The sequence below is a fragment of the Pristiophorus japonicus genome, chromosome 23 (assembly GCF_044704955.1).
Source record: "Pristiophorus japonicus isolate sPriJap1 chromosome 23, sPriJap1.hap1, whole genome shotgun sequence".
Classification (NCBI taxonomy): Eukaryota; Metazoa; Chordata; class Chondrichthyes; family Pristiophoridae; genus Pristiophorus; species Pristiophorus japonicus.
Genome location: NC_091999.1, coordinates 14354148 through 14378941, shown reverse-complemented (window position 1 = coordinate 14378941; position 24794 = coordinate 14354148). Strand labels below are relative to the sequence as shown.

The window sequence follows — 24794 nt, the reverse complement described above, 5'->3', positions numbered from 1 at the left end:
TCCCCTGAGTGCATCTCGCTCGCTAACCGGTTTTCAGTTCTGGATACTGATGAAGTCGATGGTTTCTCTGGGGAGTACAGCCAGAACCATGTCCACGACATCGTGGGTGGCTCAGCAGCACAGGGCGGGGAGGAAGAAGAGTGGAAGAGCAATAGTGGGAGTGGATTTGATAGTTAGGGGAACAAACAAGCGCTTCTGCAGGCACAGACATGATTCCAGGATGGTATGTTGCCTCCCTGGTGCCAGGGTCAAGGATGTCACTGAGCGGCTGCAGGACATTGTTGAGGGGGGAGGATGAACATCCAGAGGTTGTGGTCCATATCGGGACCAATGACATCGGTAGAAAGAGGGATGAGATCCTGCAGGCAGATTTTAGGGAGCTAGGAAAGAGATTAAAAAACAGGACCTCAAAGGTAGTAATGTCCGGATTACTCCCGGTGCCACGTGCTGGTGAGTACAGAAATAGGAGGATAGAGCAGATGAATGCATGGCTGGAGTTTGGTGCAGGAGGGAGGGCTTTAGATTCCTGAGGCATTGGGAGCATTTCTGGGTGAGGTGGGACCAGTACAAGCCGGACAGGTTGCACCTCAACAGGACTGGACAATATCCTCACTGCGGGTTTTGCTAGTGTTTGGAAGACAGAGGAAACAAAGGCTAGAAAATAGACAATAAGGGAGTTTGGCAGCGCTAAATGCCAGTGCCAGTGTGTTTCAATGAGATCACCTCTCATTCGTCTAAACTCCAGAGAGTATAGGCCCATTGTACACAAACTCTCATCATAAGACAGCTCTCTCATCACAGGAATCAATCTAGAAATCCTTCAATGCCAATGCAAGGAGTCTAGGGATTAAGGCAGATAAGCTGAGGGCACAGACAGACATGTGGGGGTATGATATTGTAACTATTAGTGAAACACGGCTAAAAGAACTGCAGGAATGGCAGCTCAACATTTCTGGTTACAGAGTTTTAAGACGAGATAGAGACGGGGATATAAAAAGGCGGGCGCGTCGGAGTGTTGATTAAAGAAACAATTCCAGCTGTGGGGAGGAATGATATGTTCGAAGGATCGTCAAATGAGGCCACATGGGAGAACTGAAGAACAGAAAAGGGGCGATCACACTGCTGGGGATGTACTATAGACCCCCAAACAGTCAGAGGGAGATAGAAGAGCAAATATGTCGGCACATTTCTGATACATGCAAAAATAATAGGACAGTAATAGTCGGGGATTTCAACTACCTAAATATTAACTGGGATAGAATTAGTATGAAAGATATAGAAGGAGCAGAATTCTTAAAATGCATCCAGGAGAACTTTTTTAGCCATTACGTAGCAAGCCCAACAAGAGAGGGTGTGGTTCTGGACTTAGGTTTAATGAATGAAGCTTGGGCAGGTGGAAGGGGTATCAGTGGGAGAGCATTTTGGTGCTGGTGATCATAATTCAGTTTGATTTAGGGTCGTTATGGAAAAGGACAAAGATGAACCAGGAATAAAAGTTCTCAATTGGGGTAAAGCTAATTTTACTAATCAAAGATGTGATATAACCAAAGTGGACTGGAAACAGCTACTTGAAGGTGAATTAGTGTCAGAGCAGTGGGAGACATTCAAGGAGGAGATAGCGAGGGTTCAGAGCAAGTATGTTCCCTTAAGATAAAGGGTGGGATTAATAAATGTAGAGCCCCTTAGATGTCAATATTAGAATATCAGAGATGGGAGCAGGAGTAGGTCATACGGCCTCTCGAGCCTGCTCCGCCATTCAATAAGATCATCGCCCTCAACTCCACTTTCCCACCTGATCTCCATGTCCCTTGATTCCCCGAGAGTCCAAAAATCTATCTATCTCAGCCTTGAATAGACTGAGCATTCACAGCCCTCTGGGGCAGAGAATTCCAAAGATTCACAACCCTCTGAGTGAAGAAATTTCTCATCTCTGTCTTAAATGGCCCACCCCTTATCTTGAGCCGCCTAGTTCAAGTCACTCCAGCCCGGGGGAATCGACCTCTCAGCATCTACCCTGTCAATACCCTTCAGAATCTTGTATGTTTCAATGAGATCCCCTCTCATTCTTCTAAACTCCAGAGAGTATTGGTCCATTCTACACAATCTCTCATCAAAAGACAGCTCTCTCCTCCCAGGAATCAATCTTGTGAACCTCCGTTGCACGATCTCCAAGGCAAGTATATCTTTCCTTAGATAAGGAGACCGAAACTGCCCAGTACTCCAGGTGTGGTCTCACCAAGGCCCTGTACAATTGTAGCAATAGATCCTTACTCTTATACTCCACCCCCTTAACTGCTTGCTGTACCTGCATGCTCGCTTTCTGTGTTTCTTGCACAAGGACACCCAAATCTCTCTCAACACCAACATTTAAAGTTTCTCACCATTTTCTGTTTTTCTATTCTTCCGACCAAAGTGAATAACCTCACATTTCCCGACATTATACTCAATCTGCCACCTTACTGCCCATTCACATCGTCTATCTATATATCTTTGCACTCTTGTGTTCTGCTCACAGCTTACTGTCTCACCGAGCTTTGTATCGTCAGCAAATATTACACTCGGTCCCTTTATCTAGGTCATTAATATAGATTGTAAATAGCTGAGGCCCCAGCACTGATCTTTGCTGCACCCCACTAGTTACAGCCTGCCGGAAGCCCCGCCCCTCACACACTCCAATTGGTTAGAGGACCAACTGTCCATTCGGTCCTCCAGCCCCGCCCCGCTCTTCCTATTGGTGGGGAGCTGCCGTCAATCACCCGGGCAGTGTGAGCTGAGCATGTGCAGGCGGCGGTGGCAGACGCTGACACAGGAGGTGAGCGAGCTCCAGGGAGCGGGTTAAAGAAACGCTGGGGACAACAACACCGAGTGCAGCCCCGGGCCCAGATATAAACCGGGGAACATTCCTGGGGCATTGGAACCGGTTCTGGGGGAGGTGGGACCAGTACAATCCGGACGGTCTGCACCTGGGCAGAATCGGAACCAATGTCCTCGGGGGAGTGTTTGCTAGTGCTGTTGGGGAGGAGTTAAACTAATATGGCAGGGGGATGGGAACCAATGCAGGGAGATAGAGGGAAACAAAAAGGAGGCAAAAGCAAAAGACAGAAAGGAGATGAGGAAAAGTGGAGGGCAGAGAAACCCAAGGCAAAGAACAAAAAGGGCCATTGTATAGCAAAATTCTAAAAGGACAGAGGGTGTTAAAAAAACAAGCCTAAAGGCTTTGTGTCTTAATGCAAGGAGTATCCGCAATAAGGTGGATGAATTAACTGTGCAAATAGATGTTAACAAATATGATGTGATTGGGATTACGGAGACGTGGCTCCAGGATGAGCAGGGCTGGGAACTCAACATCCAGGGGTATTCAACATTCAGGAAGGATAGAATAAAAGGAAAAGGAGGTGGGGTAGCATTGCTGGTTAAGGAGGAGATTAAGGCAATAGTTAGGAAGGACATTAGCTTGGATGATGTGGAATCTATATGGGTAGAGCTGCAGAACACCAAAGGGCAAAAAACGTTAGTGGGAGTTGTGTACAGACCTCCAAACAGTAGTAGTGATGTTGGGGAGGGCATCAAACAGGAAATTAGGGGTGCGTGCAATAAAGGTGCAGCAGTTATAATGGGTGACTTTAATATGCACATAGATTGGGCTAACCAAACTGGAAGCAATACGGTGGAGGAGGATTTTCTGGAGTGCATAAGGGATGGTTTTTTAGACCAATATGTCGAGGAACCAACTAGGGGGGAGGCCATCTTAGACTGGGTGTTATGTAATGAGAAAGGATTAATTAGCAATCTCGTTGTGCGAGGCCCCTTGGGGAAGAGTGACCATAATATGGTGGAATTCTGCATTAGGATGGAGAATGAAACAGTTAATTCAGAGACCATGGTCCAGAACTTAAAGAAGGCTAACTTTGAAGGTATGAGGCGTGAATTGGCTGAGATGGATTGGCGAATGATACTTAAGGGGTTGACTGTGGATGGGCAATGGCAGACATTTAGAGACCGCATGGATGAACTACAACAATTGTACATTCCTGTCTGGCATAGAAATAAAAAAGGGAAGGTGGCTCAACCGTGGCTATCAAGGGAAATCAGGGATAGTATTAAAGCCAAGGAAGTGGCATACAAATTGGCCAGAAATAGCAGCGAACCTGGGGACTGGGAGAAATTTAGAACTCAGCAGAGGAGGACAAAGGGTTTGATTAGGGCAGGGAAAATGGAGTATGAGAAGAAGCTTGCAGGGAACATTAAGACGGATTGCAAAAGTTTCTATAGATATGTAAAGAGAAAAAGGTTAGTAAAGACAAACGTAGGTCCCCTGCAGTCAGAATCAGGGGAAGTCATAACGGGGAACAAAGAAATGGCGGACCAATTGAACAAGTACTTTGGTTCGGTATTCACGAAGGAGGACACGAACAACCTTCCGGTTATAAAAGGGGTCGGGGGGTCTAGTAAGGAGGAGGAACTGAGGGAAATCCTTATTAGCCGGGAAATTGTGTTGGGGAAATTGATGGGATTGAAGGCCGATAAATCCCCAGGGCCTGATGGACTGCATCCCAGAGTACTTAAGGAGGTGGCCTTGGAAATAGTGGATGCGTTGACAGTCATTTTCCAACATTCCATTGACTCTGGATCAGTTCCTATGGAGTGGAGGGTAGCCAATGTAACCCCACTTTTTAAAAAAGGAGGGAGAGAGAAAACAGGGAATTATAGACCGGTCAGCCTGACATCGGTAGTGGGTAAAATGATGGAATCAATTATTAAGGATGTCATAGCAGTGCATTTGGAAAGAGGTGACATGATAGGTCCAAGTCAGCATGGATTTGTGAAAGGGAAATCATGCTTGACAAATCTTCTGGAATTTTTTGAGGATGTTTCCAGTAGAGTGGATAAGGGAGAACCAGTTGATGTGGTATATTTGGACTTTCAGAAGGCGTTCGACAAGGTCCCACACAAGAGATTGATGTGCAAAGTTAGAGCACATGGGATTGGGGGTAGTGTACTGACATGGATTGAGAACTGGTTGTCAGACAGGAAGCAAAGAGTAGGAGTAAATGGGTACTTTTCAGAATGGCAGGCAGTGACTAGTGGGGTACCGCAGGGTTCTGTGCTGGGGCCCCAGCTGTTTACACTGTACATTAATGATTTAGATGAGGGGATTGAGTGTAGTATCTCCAAGTTTGCGGATGACACTAAGTTGGGTGGCAGTGTGAGCTGCGAGGAGGATGCTGTGAGGCTGCAGAGCGACTTGGATAGGTTAGGTGAGTGGGCAAATGCATGGCAGATGAAGTATAATGTGGATAAATGTGAGGTTATCCACTTTGGTGGTAAAAACAGAGAGACAGACTATTATCTGAATGGTGACAGATTAGGAAAAGGGGAGGTGCAAAGAGACCTGGGTGTCATGGTACATCAGTCATTGAAGGTTGGCATGCAGGTGCAGCAGGCGGTTAAGAAAGCAAATGGCATGTTGGCCTTCATAGCAAGGGGATTTGAGTACAGGGGCAGGGAGGTGTTGCTACAGTTGTACAGGGCATTGGTGAGGCCACACCTGGAGTATTGTGTACAGTTTTGGTCTCCTAACCTGAGGAAGGACATTCTTGCTATTGAGGGAGTGCAGCGAAGGTTCACCAGACTGATTCCCGGGATGGCGGGACTGACCTATCAAGAAAGACTGGATCAACTGGGCTTGTATTCACTGGAGTTCAGAAGAATGAGAGGGGACCTCATAGAAACATATAAAATTCTGACGGGGTTAGACAGGTTAGATGCAGGAAGAATGTTCCCAATGTTGGGGAAGTCCAGAACCAGGGGTCACAGTCTAAGGATAAGGGGTAAGCCATTTAGGACCGAAATGCGGAGGAACTTCTTCACCCAGAGAGTGGTGAACCTGTGGAATTCTCTACCACAGAAAGTTGTTGAGGCCAATTCACTAAATATATTCAAAAAGGAGTTAGATGAGGTCCTTACTGCTAGGGGGATCAAGGGGTATGGCGAGAAAGCAGGAATGGGGTACTGAAGTTGAATGTTCAGCCATGAACTCATTGAATGGCGATGCAGGCTAGAAGGGCCGAATGGCCTACTCCTGCACCTATTTTCTATGTTTCTATGTTTCTAACATTCTCCCCACACCGGGGGGGGGTATAAACCGGGGAACATTCTCCCCACACCGGGGGAAATAAACCGGGGAACATTCTCCCCACACCGGGGGGGGGATATAAACCGGGGAACATTCTCCCCACACCGGGGGGGGATATAAACCGGGGAACATTCTCCCCACACCGGGGGGGGATATAAACCGGGGAACATTCTCCCCACACCGGGGGATATAAACCGGGGAACATTCTCCCCACACCGGGGGGGGGATATAAACCAGGGAACATTCTCCCCACACCGGGGGGGGGGGGGGGGGGGGATATAAACCGGGGAACATTCTCCCCACACCGGGGGCGTGATATAAACCGGGGAACATTCTCCCCACACCGGGGGGGGATATAAACCGGGGAACATTCTCCCCACACCCAGGGGGGATATAAACCGGGGAACATTCTCCCCACACCGGGGGGGGGATATAAACCGGGGAACATTCTCCCCACACCGGGGGGGGGGGGATATAAACCGGGGAACATTCTCCCCACACCGGGGGGGGGGATATAAACCGGGGAACATTCTCCCCACACCGGGGGGGGGGATATAAACCGGGGAACATTCTCCCCACACCGGGGGAGGGGGCGAATATAAACCGGGGAACATTCTCCCCACACCGGGAGTGGGGGGGGGATATAAACCGGGGAACATTCTCCCCACACCCGGGGGTGGGGGTGATATAAACCGGGGAACATTCTCCCCACACCGGGGGGAGGATATAAACCGGGGAACATTCTCCCCACACCGGGGGGTGGGGCGGATATAAACCGGGGAACATTCTCCCCACACCGGGGGAGGATATAAACCGGGGAACATTCTCCCCACACCGGGGGGTGGGGGGGATATAAACCGGGGAACATTCTCCCCACACCGGGGGGTGGGGGGGATATAAACCAGGGAACATTCTCCCCACACCAGGGAACATTCTCCCCACACCGGGGGGGGGGATATAAACCGGGGAACATTCTCCCCACACCGGGGGGGGGGGGATATGAACCAGGGAACATTCTCCGCACACTGCGGGGGTGGGGATATGAACCAGGGAACATTCTCCCCACACCGGGGTGGGTGGGGGGGGATATAAACCGGGGAACATTCTCCCCCTGCCTGCCGGGTCCCGGGTCTGCTCGCACTGTGTCTGCGTCAAACTCTCAGGGAGCGTCTGTAAATCAACAATAAATAGTAATGGACCAGGGAGTGTCTGTAAATGAAGGAGCAATGGTGACTGAGCAGGGAGCGTCTGTAAAGAATTCTAGAATCACAGAAGGGGGCCATTCGGCCCGTCGAGTCTGCGCCGGTACTTTCGGGGAGCAATCCGGTTATCCTACTTCCCCCGCTCTTTCCCCAAATCCGTGCAATATCATTCCGCTTCAAGTCTTTGTCCAATTCACTTTTGAAGGCTACTATTGACTCTGTCTCCACCGCTCCGTCAGGCTGTGCATTCCAAATCCTAACCACTCCTTGTGTGAAAATGGTTTTCTTCATGTGACCTCTGTTGTTGCCAATCGTCTCAAATCTGTGCCCTCTGGTTATCAGCCATTAGAATTATTCTATCTAATCTTCATGATTTTTAACACCTCTATCAAATCTCGTCTTAGCCTTCTCTGCTGCAAGGAGAACAATCCCAGCTTCCCCAGTCTCCACATAAATGAAGTTCCTCATCCCTGGCACCATTCCAGTAAATCTCTTCTGTCCCCTCTCCAAAGCCTTTGTGTCCTTCCTGAAGTGTGCCCAGAATTGGATCCAATCCTCCAGCTGGGCTCGAGCTCGTGTTTTATTTCGCTTTAGCATAACTTTCCGGCTTTCGTACTCTGTGCCTCGATTTATAAAGCCCAGGATCCTTTAGGCTTTGTTAACCTGTCCTGCGACCTTCAAAGATTTATTAAAATCTTTAAATATTTCAAAAAAATGTGGCAGAAATGGTGAGTGGTCAGGAAGCGTCTGTAAAGGAAGGAGAAATGGAGAGTGATCAGGGAGCGTCTGTAAAGGAAGGAGAAATGGAGTGGGCAGGGAGCGTCTGTAAAGGAAGGAGAAATGGAGTGGGCAGGGAGCGTCTGTAAAGGAAGGAGAAATGGAGAGTGGTCAGGGAGCGTCTGTAAAGGAAGGAGAAATGGAGAGTGGTCAGGGAGCATCTGTAAAGAAAGGTGAAATGGTGACTGGGCACGAAGCTCAATTTTAAAATTTTCATCCTTGTTTTCAAATCCCTCTGTGCCCTCGCCCTTCCCTATCTCTGTAACCTCCTCCAGCCCTACAACCCTCCAGGATCTCTGGCCTCCCTCGCATTCCTGGTTTTAATCACACCACCATTGGTGGCCATGCCTTCAGCTGCCTAGGCCCTAAGCTCCAGAATTCCCTCCCTAAACCTCTCCCTCCTCCTTTAAGACCCTAAGAACATAAGAACTAGGAGCAGGAATCGGCCATTTGGCCCCTCGAGCCTGCTCCGCCATTCAATAAGATCATGGCTCATCTGATCGTGGACTCAGCTCCACTTCCCTGCCCACTCCCCATAACCCTTTACTCCCTTATCATTCAAAAATCTGTCTATCTCCACCTTAAATATATTCAATGACCCAGCCTCTACAGCTCTCTGGGGCAGAGAATTCCACAGATTTACAACCCTCTGAGAGAAGAAATTTCTCCTCATCTCAGTTCTAAATGGGCGTCCCCTTATTCTAAGACTATGTCCTTTAGTTTTAGTTTCCCCTATGAGTGCAAATATCCTCTCTGCATCCAGCTTATCGAGCTCCCTCATTATCTTATATGTTTCAATAAGATCACCTCTCATTCTTCTAAACTCCAATGAGTATAAACCCAACCTATTCATACCCTCATATCCGGAATCAATCTCGTGAACCTTCTCTGACAGCTTCCAATGCAAGTATATCCCTCCTTAAATAAGGAAACCAAAACTGTACACAGTACACCAGGTGTGGCCTCACCAATACCCTGTACAGTTGTAGCAGAACTTCTCTGCTTTTATACTCCATTCCCCTTGCAATAAAGGCCAACATTCCACTTGCCTTCCTGATTACTTGTTGTACCTACATACTAACTTTTTGTGTTCCATGCACAAGGACCCCCAGGTCTCTCTGTACTGCAGCACTTTGCAATTTTTCTCCATTTAAATTATAATTTGTTTTTCTATCATTTCTGCCAAAGTGGATAATCTCTCAGTTTTCCACATTATACTCTATCTGCCAAATTTTTGCCCACTCACTGAGCCTTTGCAGATGTTTTGTGTCCTCCTCACAATTTGCTTTCCCACCCATCTTTTTTCATCAGCGAACTTGGCTACATTACACTCTGTCCCTTCATCCAAGTCATTAATATAAATTGTAAAGAGTTGAGGACCCAGCACCGATCCCTGCGGCACCCCACTAGTCACTGTTTGTCAACTGGAAAATGACCCATTTATCCCGACTCTGTGTTTTCTGTTAGTTCGCCAATCCTCTATCCATGAGCTTTTATCTTGTGCAGTAACCTCTTATGTGGCACCTTATCAAATCAAATGCATTCTGGAAATCCAAATACACCACATCCACTGGTTCCCCCTTATCCACCCTGCTCATTACATCCTCAAAGAACTCCCAACAAATTTGTCAAACCTGATTTCCCTTTCATAAAGCCATGCTGACTCTGCTTGATTGAATCATGCTTTTCCAAATGTCCCATTACTGCTTCCTTAATAATGGACTCCAACATTTTCCCAATGACAGATGTTAAGCTAACTGGTCTATAGTTTCCTGCTTTTTGTCTGCCTCCTTTTTTAAATAGGGGCGTTACATTTGCGGTTTTCCAATCTGCTGGGAACGCCGCAGAATCCAGGGAATTTTGGTAGATTACAACCAATGCATCCACTATCTCTGCAGCCATTTCTCTTAAGACCCTTGGATGTAAGGCATCAGGTCCAGGGGACTTGCCCGCCTTTAGTCCCATCGGCCCCAAGTTTCCACATGATTTGCTCCTGATTTTTTGGAGCAACTGGTGTAGAATGGAGTATCTTAGAAATCAGAATTCTCGTCATTTAGTTTGCTCCAGGTCTAGTCAGTCAGAACAGTTTCACTTTGGAACTGAATTTTTTTTTCAAAAGGGGGCGTGTCCGGCCACTTACGCCTGTTTTCAAAGTTTTGTTAGTGAAAACTTACTCCAAACTAACTTAGAATGGAGTAAGTGAAGATTTTTGTATGCTCGAAAAAACCTTGTCTGCACTTTAGAAAATCAGGCGTAGGTTACAAATCAGGCGTAGGGGGTGGCGGGGAGGGTGGTGGCTTAAAGGGAAGTTTACAAACATTAAACACTTCAGTTTTACAAATAAAGAGCCATCATCAATAATAAATGATAAATACATCAATAAATCAACCAATAAATCAATCATAAAAAATTAATAAGAAATAAAATTAAACAAAGAAACTGGGTCAAAATTTGGACCAAGTGGGAATGTTTGAGCGATGTTTAAAGACAGTATGATAATATTGTATTAGACAGTAAAGTTCCTCTGGGCTCATGAATGAAATGGTGAACACTGTATAAAATGTAATGAGAGGAAATGAGTGAGGATATACGAGGAAAACAGGAAAGTTACACCTCCAAATAGAAATGTTTCTTCACTCATTGTTTCTGGGCGAATTGTCATAAATCACCTGGGTACAATCTGGTGTTAATGTAAATTCTTGTTGAAGTCAGGAAAGTGCAGGAAATTTCTCAGATTTCTCTGTGAGATGTTTGTGTCATTGCCTGTACTGAACACTGAATTTGATCGCCTGGCCACTACCCGAGACATCGGGACCGTGCAGAGGGAGATGAGCAAAGATCTTCAGACACCCCACGATCTTTTGATAAGATCACCTCAAATGGCTTGGATCAGATGTCACATGTGGCATGATATTGGGATACCGCTGCGTGTGTGTGTGAACGAGTCTCAGGCATGCTCAGTTATCGACAACAGCACAACATGAAATGGCTAATGTGGCTCAGGAGAGTGAGAGAACTTTTTAAACCATCGAGGCCGTGACACATTCTCCATAGAGAAACCGACTTTGAAATAATTAGGATAGAGTTAAACACACTGCTACCTGTCAGAGGCATTAGAATTAACAGGAGCGAGAATGCTGATCAAATTAAGATTTCCTTACAGCTGGAATGGTCATCAGTTTCAAGGCCTCCACTAAGTACTAAACAAAGAAAGCTTGTAGAGAGGCTAAAAACAAAAAAAGTCAGCCTGTCTCTGTCTGGACAAGGTGGCCATGGCTGTGTGCAGATTAGCTACAAGCTGAAGGTGGGAGATAAGGAGGCCAGACCTCACAGGCTCCATAACAAAACATGGATCCAAGTGAGAGGCCATCTCCAATAGGAAGCAGAGCACCTCAAAAGGGTTAGTTTTGGAATCCGTGATAAACTGAGGTATAGACCCTCAAAAGCATAATTTTGGTGGTAATAGAGAAAGAAGCCTAAAGCGTGCTCCTTGGGAAGATTGGGAGACCAGGAAGACTCCCCTGAACCAGGTGGGTTGGGACACACCCTGACCCCAAACACTAAATTAATAGTGTTCACTTAAAGAGTTAGTATCACACCAGGACAATAAGTAATTCAAGACCATTATAAAATACTTCAATACAAACTTAAAAGATAATGACGGCAGGTTATTTTAAAGTAAGAAATGTCGTATGTTGATCAGTAATGTTAACTATTGGTTTGCCAAGTACAAACGCTGATAGTGATCATCATATGTGGGACTTAAATAAAATGACATTCCACCTCACAAAAAGAACTCTACCTGTCCCATCCAGTAAAAGAACCCACATTTTAATGGACTAGAAGTAACTGAATCAGGAAATGTACTATATAACAATGTGTGTTTTTAAATAGTTAATTGAAATCAAAAGTTTTAAACATGAGCTTGAATCTATCAACGAGATTATGTGAAAGGAGATATTCACAATTAATAGACAAAATGGGAAGAGAATTAGTAAAGAATGTGTTAGTAAAGAATAGAAAACAGGATCCAAGGGATGAGAAAGATGGGGAACACAAGGAAAATCAGTTTAAATCACAAGGAAAGTGAGAGCTGACAGGATAGCTCAGAATAGGAGCCACAGCAAGGTTAGCAGGAGTAAACAGAATAGATATAGAAAGTGAATGGGAACACGATGTGGCTCACTGGAGGTATTGTGTGTAGCCTCTGTGACATTTATGATGAATGTGGTACAGAAGGGACTGGATAAGAGAGAGAGTAATCAAATCCCTTTGTTTATTCATGAAGAACAACTGAGAAAATGGTTTAGGGGAACCAAGTCATAGGCTTTGATGTGATGCAGCCAATAGGAATGGGGATTTTGGCCCCAAGGGAAGGAGAAAGAAGTGAAGATATTAGACCAGTGGGATTGGTCTTGACTTTGCTAAGGAAAAATGGAAATGAAATGAAACCTTGGACGGTGTATTGGGTAGAATCGTTTGCAAGGGTGGAAGACTGAGTTAGGTCCGATCCATAAACAGTATGAGGAATATCCAAGATATCTGATTGAGATATAACCTGTCAGTCCCCTTCAGAACCTTGTATGTTTCAATGAGATCACACATCATTATTCTAAACTCGAGAGTTATAGGCCCATTCTACGCACTATCTCATCATCAGACAGCCCTCTCATCCCAGGAATCAATCTTGTGAACCTTTGTTGCACCGTCTCCAAGGCAAGTGTTTCCGTCCTTAGATAAGGAGAACAAAACTGTGCCCAGTACTCCAGGTGTTGTCTCACCAAGGCCCTGTGCAATTGTAGCAAGACCTCCTTCCTCTTATACTCCAACCCCCTTGCAATAAAGGACAAACCATTTGCCTGCCTTATTGCTTGCGTACCTGCATGCTCACTTTCTGTGTGTCTTGCACGAGGACACCCCAAATCTCTTCGAACTCCGACGTTGAAAAGTTTCTCATCATTTAAAAGATATTCTGTTTTTTAAAATTCTTCCGACTAAAGTGAATAACCTCACATTTCCCTACATTATACTCCATCTGCCACCTTACTGCCCACTCACATAATCTATCTATATACATCCTGCAGACTTGTGTGTTCTCACAGCTTACTGTCCCACCTAGTTTTGTATCATCAGCAAATTTGGATACATTACACTCGGTCCCTTCATCTAGGTCATTAATCATAAAATCATCGAAATTTACAGCATGGCAGGAGACCATTTCAGCCCACCGTGTCCGTGCCGGCCGACCATCAGCTATCCAGCCTAATCCCACTCACCAGCTCTCGGTCCGTAGCCCTGAAGTTGATGGCACTTTAAGTGCACATCCAAGTATTTTTCAAATGTGGTGAGGGTTTCTGCCTCTACCACTCTTTCAGGCAGTGAGTTCCAGACCCCCACCATCCTCTGGGTGAAGAAATTTCCCTTTGTATCTCCTCTAAATCAGTTACTTTAAATCTATGCCCCTGGTTGTTGATCCCTCTGCCAAGGGAAACAGGTCCTTCCGAGCCACTCTATCCAGGCCCCTCATAATTTTATAGACTTCCATCAGGTCTCCCCTCAGCCTCCTCTGTTCCAAAGAAAACAGATCCAGCATCTCCAATATTTACTCATAGCCAAAATTCTCCAGTCCAGGTAACATTCTTGTAAATCTCCTCTGCACCTTTTCCAGTACAATCACATCTTTCCTGTAATGTGATGACCAGAACTGCACACAGTATTCCAGCTGTGGCCTAACCAGTTCAAGCATAACCTCCTCGCTCTTGTATTTCATATACCTTCTTAACCACCTTATCTATCTGGCCTGCCACCTTCAGGGATCTGTGGACCTACACTCCAAGGTCCCTTTGTTCCTCTACAATTGTCAGTGCCGGATCATTTAATATGTAATCCCTTGCCGCCTTAGACCTCCCCAAATGCATTACCTCACACTTATCCAGATTGAATTCCATTTACCACTTTACTGCCCACCTGACCAGTGCATTGATATCTTCCTACAGTCCGCAGCTTTCTTCTTAATTCTCAACCACTCAGCTTATTTTAGTGTCACCTTCAAACTTCTTAATCATACCCCCAACATTCAAGTCCAAGTCATTGATATATACCACAAAAAACAAGGAACCCAGCAATGAGCCCTGCAGGACCCCATTGGAAACAGCCTTTCAGTCACAAAAACACCCATGTACCATTACCTTTTGCTTCCAGCATGAGCCAATTTTGGATCCAACTTGCCACTTAGCCCTGGATCCCATGGGCTTTTACTTTTGTGACCAGTCTGCCATGTGGGACTTTATCAAAAGCATTGCTAAAATCCATATACACTACATCATACACAGTACCCTCATCGACCCTCATGGTTACCTCCTCTCAAAATTCAATCACGTTAGTCAGACACGACCTTCCCTTAACAAATCCATGCTGACTGTCCTTCATTAATCCATGTCTTTCCAAATGAAGATTTATCCTGTCCCTCAGGATTTGTTTCCAATACTTTTCCCATGACTGAGGTTGTGGGGTGATGTCAGGAAGCACTTCCTCACACAAATGGTAAGAATCTATTTCTCTTGGCTCGAGAGTCTAGAACTAAGGGTTATTGTCTCAGGATACGGGCTTGGCCATTTAGGACTGAGCTGATGAGAAATTTCTGCACTCAGAGGGTCGTGAATCTTTAGAATTCTCTTCCCAGAGGACTGTGGATGTTGGGTCATTGAATATATTCAGAGCTGAGATAGAAAGCTGTTTGGACACTAAAGGAATCGAGGGATATGGGGATAGTGCGGGAAAGTGGAGCTGAAGTCCAAGATCATCCTGGATCTTATTGAATGGTGCAGCAGGCTCGAGGGGCCGTATGGCCTACTCCTGCTCCTGTTTCTTATGTTCTTAAAGGTTGTGGAAATCTGGAACTCTGTTCCCCATAAAACTCAGGCTGGGGCCCAATTGAAAATTCCTAAACTGAGCTTGATAGATTCTTCTTGGGCAATGGTATTAAGAGTGATGGAACCAAGGCAGGTAGACGGAGATAAGATACTGATCAGTCACGATCTAATTGAATGGTGGAACTATGACTCAGTCACACTGGGTGGTGCCGGTGAGAGATTCGCTAAACCCTCACCAACAGTTCTTGACTTCAGGATTTATAAGAACAAAATACACTCGGCACAGGGTTTTGGCTCAACCTTAAACTTGTATGTTTATTGAACTTGCGTTATTCCCCAGTACACAACCTCCCTGAGATTCTGACCGGAATAACACCGAACCCATAATACAAACCCCCTGCACAAGGTTACCTGAAACCTAACAGGAAATATCACAGTTTAACACCCTTCCGCGATTCAACTGTGATTATAAAACGACTTGGACAAATTCCCTGACGGTTTGACTGAAACTGATAATCACCCACACAGCTGGTGGTTGTGGTGTGGATTGTAGGCCGGGACCAGGTGACCACCCTGCATCCTCCTTCATTGCACTGCCCTCGCTTCGAAGTGGTCCTCTTTTTATGGGGCTTCATAATCACAGCATCAAACATATTTCCTGCTGTTCCCCTGTCAACTCTTCCGATGGTTAATAACCTCTTGATCATCAGTGGCACAGACAGGGGCACGATCAGCTCTCCTGCTGTGTAGTACAATGCAAACCATCCTTGGGAACAGATCTGGCTCCACTGTTGAGGACTGTGTGAATGTCCCTCTTCCTTCTTGACAGGGACCAGGGGCCATTGAAGGTGTGCATGGCCGGCGTCTGGTGCTATTGCCTGTGTTGATTAGATCGATGGCAGGTGTCCTGTATCATTGTCTCTGAGGATGTCCTTCCAGTCTCTCAATGAGTCATCGTTTTGCTGCAATGTTTGAATGCATCCCTTACTGTATAGCCCACCCTCTGGGTGTTTGTGCTGAGGTTTGTTTATTATTAACCCGTCCCACCGTCCATAGGTTTTATTCCATTCGACAATCCATTTTACAGTTGGGGTGAGGGGGGGGTGGGGAACAGATCCTACATGCCTTTATCCACTGAGCCATTGGGAGGAGGGTTCGGTGGCCCTGCTGGAAAATGCACGTCTGAGGCCTTAGGTGAGGACAGTGGAATAGACAGTCGACACTCACTGTCGAGGTTCACACATGGAGTTTGGGCACATTAGTCACATATTGGAGAGAAACTGGTGATTGTAGAACTGAACCCAGGTAGAGTCAGTACCTTCAGGGGAGGAGAGGGAGGGGAACCAGTGAGTGTGGAACTGAACCCAGCATCGGATATTAATGGAATCGAGAGACATGGGGATAGTGCAGGAAAGTGGAGTTGTGGTAGAAAATCAGCCGTGATCTTATTGAATGACGGAGCAGGCTTGAGGGGGCCGTATGACCTACTCCTGCTCCTAGTTCTTTTGTATATTTTTGTGTTCATTCACGACTGGATGTGGCAGGACTGCAGAGCTTTGATCTGATTCATTGGTTCCGGGATTTCTTCGGCCTGTTTATACCATGCTGCTTCTGCTACTTAGTATGCATGTAGCCCTGTGTTGCAGTTTCCCCAGGCTGGTACCTCATTTCTCGGTACGCCTGGTGCTGCTCCTGGCATGCTCTTCTGCACTCCTAATTGAACCAGGCTTGATGGTAATGTTAGAGTGAGGGATATGCCGGACCATGAGGTTACAGATTGTGGTGGAATACAATGCTGCTGCTGCTGATGGCCCACAGCACCCTGAGGATGCCCCGTTTTCAGCTGCTAGATCTGTTCTGCATCTATCCCGTTTAGCACGGTGATGATGCCACACAACACATTTGAGAGTGTCTTCGGTGTGCCTTTGTCTCCACAATGACTGTGTGCGATGGTCACTGCTACCAATGCTGTCATAGACAGATGCAGCTCCATATGGGACAGGCTGGATGTACCTGATGGTCTTTACCTGTCCGACATTGTTTGTATCTGCGACAGATAGATTGGTGAGGACCAGCTCAAGTCGGTTTTGTCTCGTGTTGGTTCTCTCACCATCTGCTGCAGGCCCAGTCTGGCAGATATGTCCTTCAGGACTCGGCCAGCTCAGTCAACAGTGGTACTACCGAGTCACTCTTGGTGATGGACATTCAAGTTCCCGATCCAAAGTACATTCTATGTCCTTGCAACCCTCAGTGCTTCTTCCAAGCTTAAACCATTGTGAGTAATAGAATACATTAGATTATAATGTGAGATGTTTATACCTATAATTGTGTAACTATAACAACTAACAGCATGTAGGATAGTTTAGGAATAATGAGAAAATTACTGAAGAAAAGTAAGTGCTGGGAACCAGGGAAAGTGTCCTTGTAAATCACAGATTAGAGAAGTTCCAGCTGTCTTTTCCTCACTTCCTGCCCAAACCCAGCAGAGAAGACAAAGAAGAGTCCGGTGCCAGAGGTGGATCAGTGCAGGGTATAAAAGTGAGGGGAGACTGATGTAAGGGGGCATTGGGGACTGGAGACACCAGAGATCAAGCTCAGGGCGCCAGAGGTTCCATCCAGCGGGCTGACCTGGTGTCAGTTACTGTGGACACACGGGACTTGCATCTCTACTCTGATTGGTGGATCAGTATAAGATACGGTGGGTGACGGAGAAACTGCTCAACTTATATTTCTTATTAAAGTATTAAAGTTGCTGACACTGGACTCTGGAACTTTCTAATTAATAAGACAAGGGATTAGCTCGACTTTTACATCCCCAAATCTCTCTACCCCTCCACTCCTTTTAAAATGTTACCATTTAATGTACATTTCCTCCATTTTTCTTCCAAGATGTTTGCATCAGATTTCTCTGCACTAAATGTCATCTGCCATCCATCCAGCCCATTTACAAACCTGTGCATTCAGACTGAGCTCACTTACAGTCCTCTTCACAGAGCCCCACGCTCCCCATTTTTGGCGTCATCTGGAGATTTTGATCATACTGCAGGTCTGATCACCGATTTTTAAAATAATTTATTTATTATTATTTATTGTCTCTCTGGCCCCAATCTCGATAACATGACAAAATAAAATTCAGTTCCCCCAATTTGGACTTTGAATTATTGGAAAAAATTCTGAGGGACAGGATAAATCTTCATTCAGGAAGACCTGGATTAATCAGGGACATTCAGTACAGATTTGTTAATGGAAGGTCGTGTCTGACTAACCTGATTGCATTTTTTGAGGAGGTCACACGGAAGGTCGATGACGGTGTTGTGTTTGACGTTGTGTATATGGATTTTAACAAGGCTTTTGATAAGATCCCACAAGGCAGACTGGTCATGAAAGTTATAGCCCATGGGATACATGGCAAAGATGCAACTTGGATCCAAAATTGGCTGAGGTAGGAAGCAAAGGTTAATGGTCAATGTGTGTTTTTGTGACTGGAAGGATGTTTCTGGTATACATCAATGATTTAGACTTTAATGTAAGGGGTATGACTACGAAGTTTGCTGATGATACGAAAATTGGCTGTGTGGTTGATAATGAAGAAGAAAGCTGCAGATTGCAGGAAGGTATCAATGGACCTGTCGGGTGGGCAGAGCAGTGGCAAATGGAATTCAGCCGCAGAAGTGTGAGGTAATGCATTTGGTGAGGGCTAACAAGGAAAGGGAATACACAATAGATGTAGGACACTGAGAAGTGCAGAGGAACAGAGGGACCTTGGCGTGCTTGTCCACTGATCCCTGAAGGTAGCAGGACAGGTTGATAAAGTGGTTAAGAAGGCATACGGGATACTGGACTTTATGAGCCAAGGCATAGAATACAAGAGCTTGAACTGTATAAAACACTGGTTAGGCCACAGCTAGAATGCTGTGTGCAATTCTGGTCATCACATTACAGAAAAGAGAGGGTACAGAATAGATTTACCAGGATGATGCCTGGACTGGAGAAATTTAGGTATGAGGAAAGATTGGATAGGCTGGGGTTGTTTTCTTTGGAACAGAGGAGGCTGAGGGGAGACCTTATTGAGGTTTATAAAATTATGAGGGGCCGAGATGGAGTGGATAGGAGGGACCTATTCCCCTTAGCAGAGGGGTCAATAACTAGGGGCACAGATTTAAAGTAATTGGTAGAAACATAGAAATTTACAGTGCAGGAGGCCATTTCGGCCCGTCGTGTCCACGCCGACCGATAAAGAGCCGCACGGCCCTCGGTCAGCAGCCCTGAAGGTTACATATAAACCTATGAGCAATGAACAATGGCGGAAAGGTAAAGAGCACCCGGGCCAACCAGTCCGCCTCACACAACTGCGACGCCCCTTACACTGAAACATTCTACGCTCCACTCCAACCAGACCTATGTGATCTCCTGGGAGAGGCAAAAAACAGATAAAACCCAGGCCAATTGGGGGAAAAAAAAATCTGGGAAAATTCCTCTCTGACCCATCCAGGCGATCGAAACGAGTCCAGGAAATCACCCTGGCCATATTCGATTCGCTGCAGTACTTACCATCGTATCTGCGCCAGCCAATAGGAGGTTATCCAGTCTAATCCCAATTACCAGCTCTAGGTCCGTAACCCTGCAGATTACGGCACTTCAAGTGCCCATCCAAGCACCTTTTAAATGTGGTGAGCGTTTCTGCATCCACCATCCTTCCAGGCAGTGAGTTCCAGACCCTCACAACCCTCTGCGTGAAGAAGCCTCCACTCAAATCCCCTCTGAGCCTTCCACCAACCACCTTAAAACTATGCCCCCTCGTAATTGACCCCTCCACCAAGGGAAATAGACCCTTGCTATCCACTATATCCAGGCCTCACAAAATGTTGTCACCTCAATGAGGTCCCCTCTCAGCCTCCACTGTTCCAATGAGAGCAAACCCAGCCTATCCAATCTGCTCTCACAGCTAAGATGTTGCATTCCAGGCAGCATCCTAGTAAATCTCCTCTGCACCCTCTCTTGTGCAATCACATCCTTCCTATAATACAGCAACCAGAACTCCAGCTGTGGCCTAACCAGAGTATTATACAATTGAAGCATAACCTCCGTGCTCTTGTATTCTGTGCTTCGGCCAATAAAGGCAAGCATTCTGTCTGCCTTCTTAACCACCTGATCCACCTGGCCTGCTACTTTCAGGGATCTATGGACAAACACTCCAAGGTCCGTTTGATCATCTACCGCTTAATGTGCATCATCATCATCATAGGCAGTCCCTCGGGATCAAGGAAGGCTTGCTTCCACTCTTAGCCTGAGTTCTTTGGTGGCTGTACAGTCCAATACAAGACCCACAGTTTCTGTCACAGGTGGGACAGATAGTGGTTGAGGGAAAGGGTGGGCAGGGAGCCTGGTTTGCCGCATGCTCCTTCCGCTGCCTGCGCTTTATTTCTGCATGCTCTCTGCGACGATACTCGAGGAGCTCAGCGCCCTCCCGAATGCACTTCCTCAAATGAGGGCGGTCTATGGCCAAGAACTCCCAGGTGTCAGTGGGCATGTCGCACTTTATCAGGGAGGCTTTGAGGGTGTCCTTGTAACGTTTCCTCTGCCCGCCTTTGGCTCATTTGCCGTGGACGAGTTCAGAGTGGAGCGCTTGCTTTGGGAGTCTCATGTCTGCCATGCGAACTATGTGGCCTGCCCAGCGGAGCTGATCAATTGTGGTCAGTGCTTCAATGCTGGGGATGTTGGCCTGGACGAGGACGCTAATGTTTGTGCGTCTGTCCTCCCAGGGGATTTTCTGAATCTTGCGGAGACATCGCTGGTGGTATTTCTCCAGCGGCTTGAGGTGTCTACTGTACATGGTCCATGTCTTTGAGCCATACAGGAGGGCGGGTATTACTATGGCCCTGTAGACCATGAGCTTGGCGACAATTTTGAGGGACTGATCTTCAAACATTAATGTGTATACCCTTTCCTTATTAGCCCTCCCAAAGTGCAATACCTCACACTTCTCTGAATTAAATTCCATTTGCCACTGCTCTGCCCACCTGACCAGTAGATTGATATCCTCCTGCAGTCCATGACTTTCCTCTTCATTATCAACCACACAGCCAATTTTAGTGTCATCTGCAAATGTCTTAATCATACTCCCTAGATTCAAATCTAGATCATTGATATATACCACAAAAAGCAAGGGACCCATGACTGAGCCCTGCAGAACCCCACTGGAAACATCCTTCCAGTCACAAAAACATCCATTAATCATTACCTTTTCTTCCTACCTCAAAGCCAATTTTGGATCCAACTTGCCACTTTTCTCTGGATCCCATGGGCTTGAACCTTCGTGACCAGTCTACCATGTGGGACCTTATCAAAAGCTTTGCTGAAGGCCATATTCACTGCATTGTGTGCACTACCCTCATCGACCCTCTTGGTTGAATTTTTTGAGGAGGTAATCAGGTTAGTCAAACACGATCTTCCCTTAACAAATCTGTGCTGACTATCCCTAATTAGTCCTCGCCTTTCCAAATGTAGATTTATCCTCTCTCACAGGATTTTTTCCAATAATTTTCCACCACTGAGGTTAGGCTGACAGGCCTGTAATTACTCGGTCTATCCCTTTCTCCCTTCTTAAACAAGGATACCACATTAGCAGTCCTATGGCATGATGCCCAACTCCAAAGATGACTGGAAAATGATGGTCAAGGAATCTGCTATTTCCTCTTTTATTTCGCTCAACAGCCTGGAATGTATTTCAGCTAGGCCTGGGGACTTATCTACTTCCAAAGCTGATAAACCCCTTAATACTCCTCTCTCACTGTTTATTTCATACAGAATTTCACACTCCTCCTTAATAACAGTATCTGCATTGCCCCTTTCCTTTGTGGAAACAGATGCAAAATATTCATTAAGAATCATAACAACATCTTCCGCCTCCACACAAAGATTACCCACATGGTCTATAATAGGACCTACCCTTTCTTTAATTATCCTCTTGCTCTTAATATATTTATAGAACATCTTTGGGTTTTAATTTTATGAGCCAATAATATTTCATGCGCTCTCTTAACATTCCTAATATCCTTTTTAATTTTACCTCTTAACTTTCTATATTCCGCCAAAGATTCTACAGTATTTAGCCATCGGTATATGACACAAGCTTCCCGTTTTTTCTTTATCCTCCCCTGTAAGTCCTTAGACATCCAGCGGGTTCTAGAATTGTTATTCCACCCTTTTTGTTTAAAGTCACATGTTTGGCCTGAGCCTTCCAGACCTCCTCCTTGAATGTCTCCCACTGTTCCGACACTGATTTACCTACAAGTAGCAGTTTCCAGTCCACTGTGACCAAATCACTCCTCAACTTAGCAAAGTTAGCTTTTCCCCAATTTGGGAATTTTATTCGAGGCCTATCCTTGTCCTTTTGCAGAATTAACTTAAATCTGACTGAATTATGGTCACTGGCACCCAAGTGCTCTCCCACTAATACCCCTTCAACCTGCCCAGCTTCATACCCCAAAACTAAGTCCAAACCCCCCCCTCTTGTGTTGGGCTTGTTACATACTGACTAAAAAAGTTCTCTTCAATGCAGTTTAAGAATTCTGCACCCTCGATACCCTTCACACTAAATTTGTCCCAATCAATATTAGGATCGTTAAAATCCCCTACTATTACTGCCCTATGGTTTTTCAACTTCACAGCAATTTGCCAACATATTTGTTCCTCTGTCTCACTCCCACTGTTTGGGGGTCTATATTACATGGCCAGCAGTGCGATCGCCCCCTTTTTATTTTTAAATTCGACCCATATGGCCTAATTTGATGATCTCTCTAAAATATCCCTCCTCACCGCTGTAATAGTTTCTTTAATTAATACCGTGACACCCTTTTTACCCCCCTCTCTGTCTTGTCTAAAAATCCTGTAACCAGGAATATTGATCTGCCAAACCTGCCCCTCTTTCAGCCATATCTCTGTAATGGCTATAATATCATACTCCCAAGTATCTACCTGTGCTCTTAGCTCATCCGCCTTACTCGCTATACTCATTGCATTAAAGTATATACTATTTAGCACAGGAAGACCTCCTTGATTAATACTTACTAACCCTTGTTTCCTCTGTTTTACAGATTCGTTTTCTGAATTCTTGCTATCCAATTTCTGCTTTACTTCCCTCCCTATTGAATGTGTTCTCAGGTTCCCATCCCCTGCTAAGCTAGTTTAAACTCTCCCCAACAGCACGAGCAAAGCTCCCCGCGAGGATATTGGTCCCGGCACTGTTGAGGTGCAACCCGTCCGGTTTGTACAGGTCCCATCTCCCCCAGAAGTGGTCCCAATCCCTCAAGAATTTAAAGCCCTCCTTCCTACACCAACTCTCCAGCCACGCATTCATTCTCTCTGTCCTTCTATTCTTCTACTCATTAGTACGTGGCACTGGTCATAGTCCAGAGATTACTACCTTTGAGGTCCTACTCTTTAATTTTCTTCCTAGATCCCTAAATTGTGCCTGTAGGACCTCATCCCTCTTTCTACATATGGTGCTGGTCCTGATATAGACCACGACCTCTAGCTGTTTACACTCTCCCGCCCCCCCGCCCCCGCCCCCGCCAGAATTCCAGAATATTAAAGTCCAGTTATAGGGTTACTAGCATGAGCACAAACAAACCCCAACTGTCAGAATGTGACAGTAATAACAGCAGATTCCAACCCCTGCAGTCACTTGTGAACTTGCTGATGTGTGAGCAGAATGGATGATCCAGTGAATCCCTTCCCACATTCTGAGCAGGTGAATGGCCTCTCCCCAGTGTGAACTCGCTGGTGTTTCAGCCGGTGGGATGACCCAGGTGAATCCCTTCCCACACACGGGGCAGGTGAACAGCCTCTCCCCAGTGTGAATGCGTCGATGAATTTCCAGCACAGACAGCAATCTAAATACCTTCCCACAGTCCCCACATTTCCACGGTTTCTCCGTGGTGCGGGTATCCTTGTGACTCTGGATGGTTGGACGATCAGTTGAAGCCTCGCCCACACACACAACATGTTTACAGTTTCTCCGCGCTGTGAATGGTGCGATGTTTCTTCAGGTTGTGTAACTGGTTAAAGCTCTTTCCACAGGCAGTGCACTGGAACACTCACTCGGGTGTGTGTGTCTCGGTGCTTTTCCAGTCACACTGATACTTGAAATCTTTCCCCACAGGCAGGACAGACAAATATTTCTCCTTCTACTTTCAAACGCCGATGATATTCAGGTCCTGATGAATCGATTGACTCCATCAGATTTTGACGCGATGTTTGGTTTGTGTTTCCTGTCTGAAAATCTCCCCTTCTAATACGCTGTAAAAGGAGATAACAAAACTCATCACTGTCAGTACAAGACACAAATTGAGGATAGACACATCTAGTTTCCATGGAACATTCTTTCCTCTCTTGATCTTCCAAAGCTGTAAATCCCTGTCCCACACATTGTCCCTCCTGCTGTGCTGAAATCCAAATCAACACACATTTCTTGACTGTTTCTCCTCTACTCCCAGTTTTCACCACCGATTCTGGTTGGGTTCAGTTCTGCACTCACTGGTTCCCCTCCCTCTCCTCTCCTGAAGGTACTGACTCTGGTTGGGTTCAGTTCCACACTCAATGGTTCCCCTCCTCTGAAGTTACTGACTCTGGCTGGGTTCAGTTCCACACTCACTCGTTCCCCTCCCTCTCCTCTCCTGAAGGTACTGACTCTGGTTGGGTTCAGTTCCACACTCAATGGTTCCCCTCCCTCTCCTCCCCTGAAGGTTTTTTGTTTTCTGTTAAGTTTGTATTTAGTCTTTTACTAAAGGTTAGTTAAATCAGCAG

At 46.0% G+C, this 24794-nt stretch overlaps 1 protein-coding gene across 2 annotated transcripts in view; it reads left to right on the top strand.

Annotated features, from left to right (window-relative positions):
- Positions 1–24794, top strand: part of LOC139235632 (zinc finger protein 239-like) — a 786713-nt gene that overhangs the window by 504183 nt on the left and 257736 nt on the right. The gene's annotated exons all lie outside the window — the stretch shown is intronic.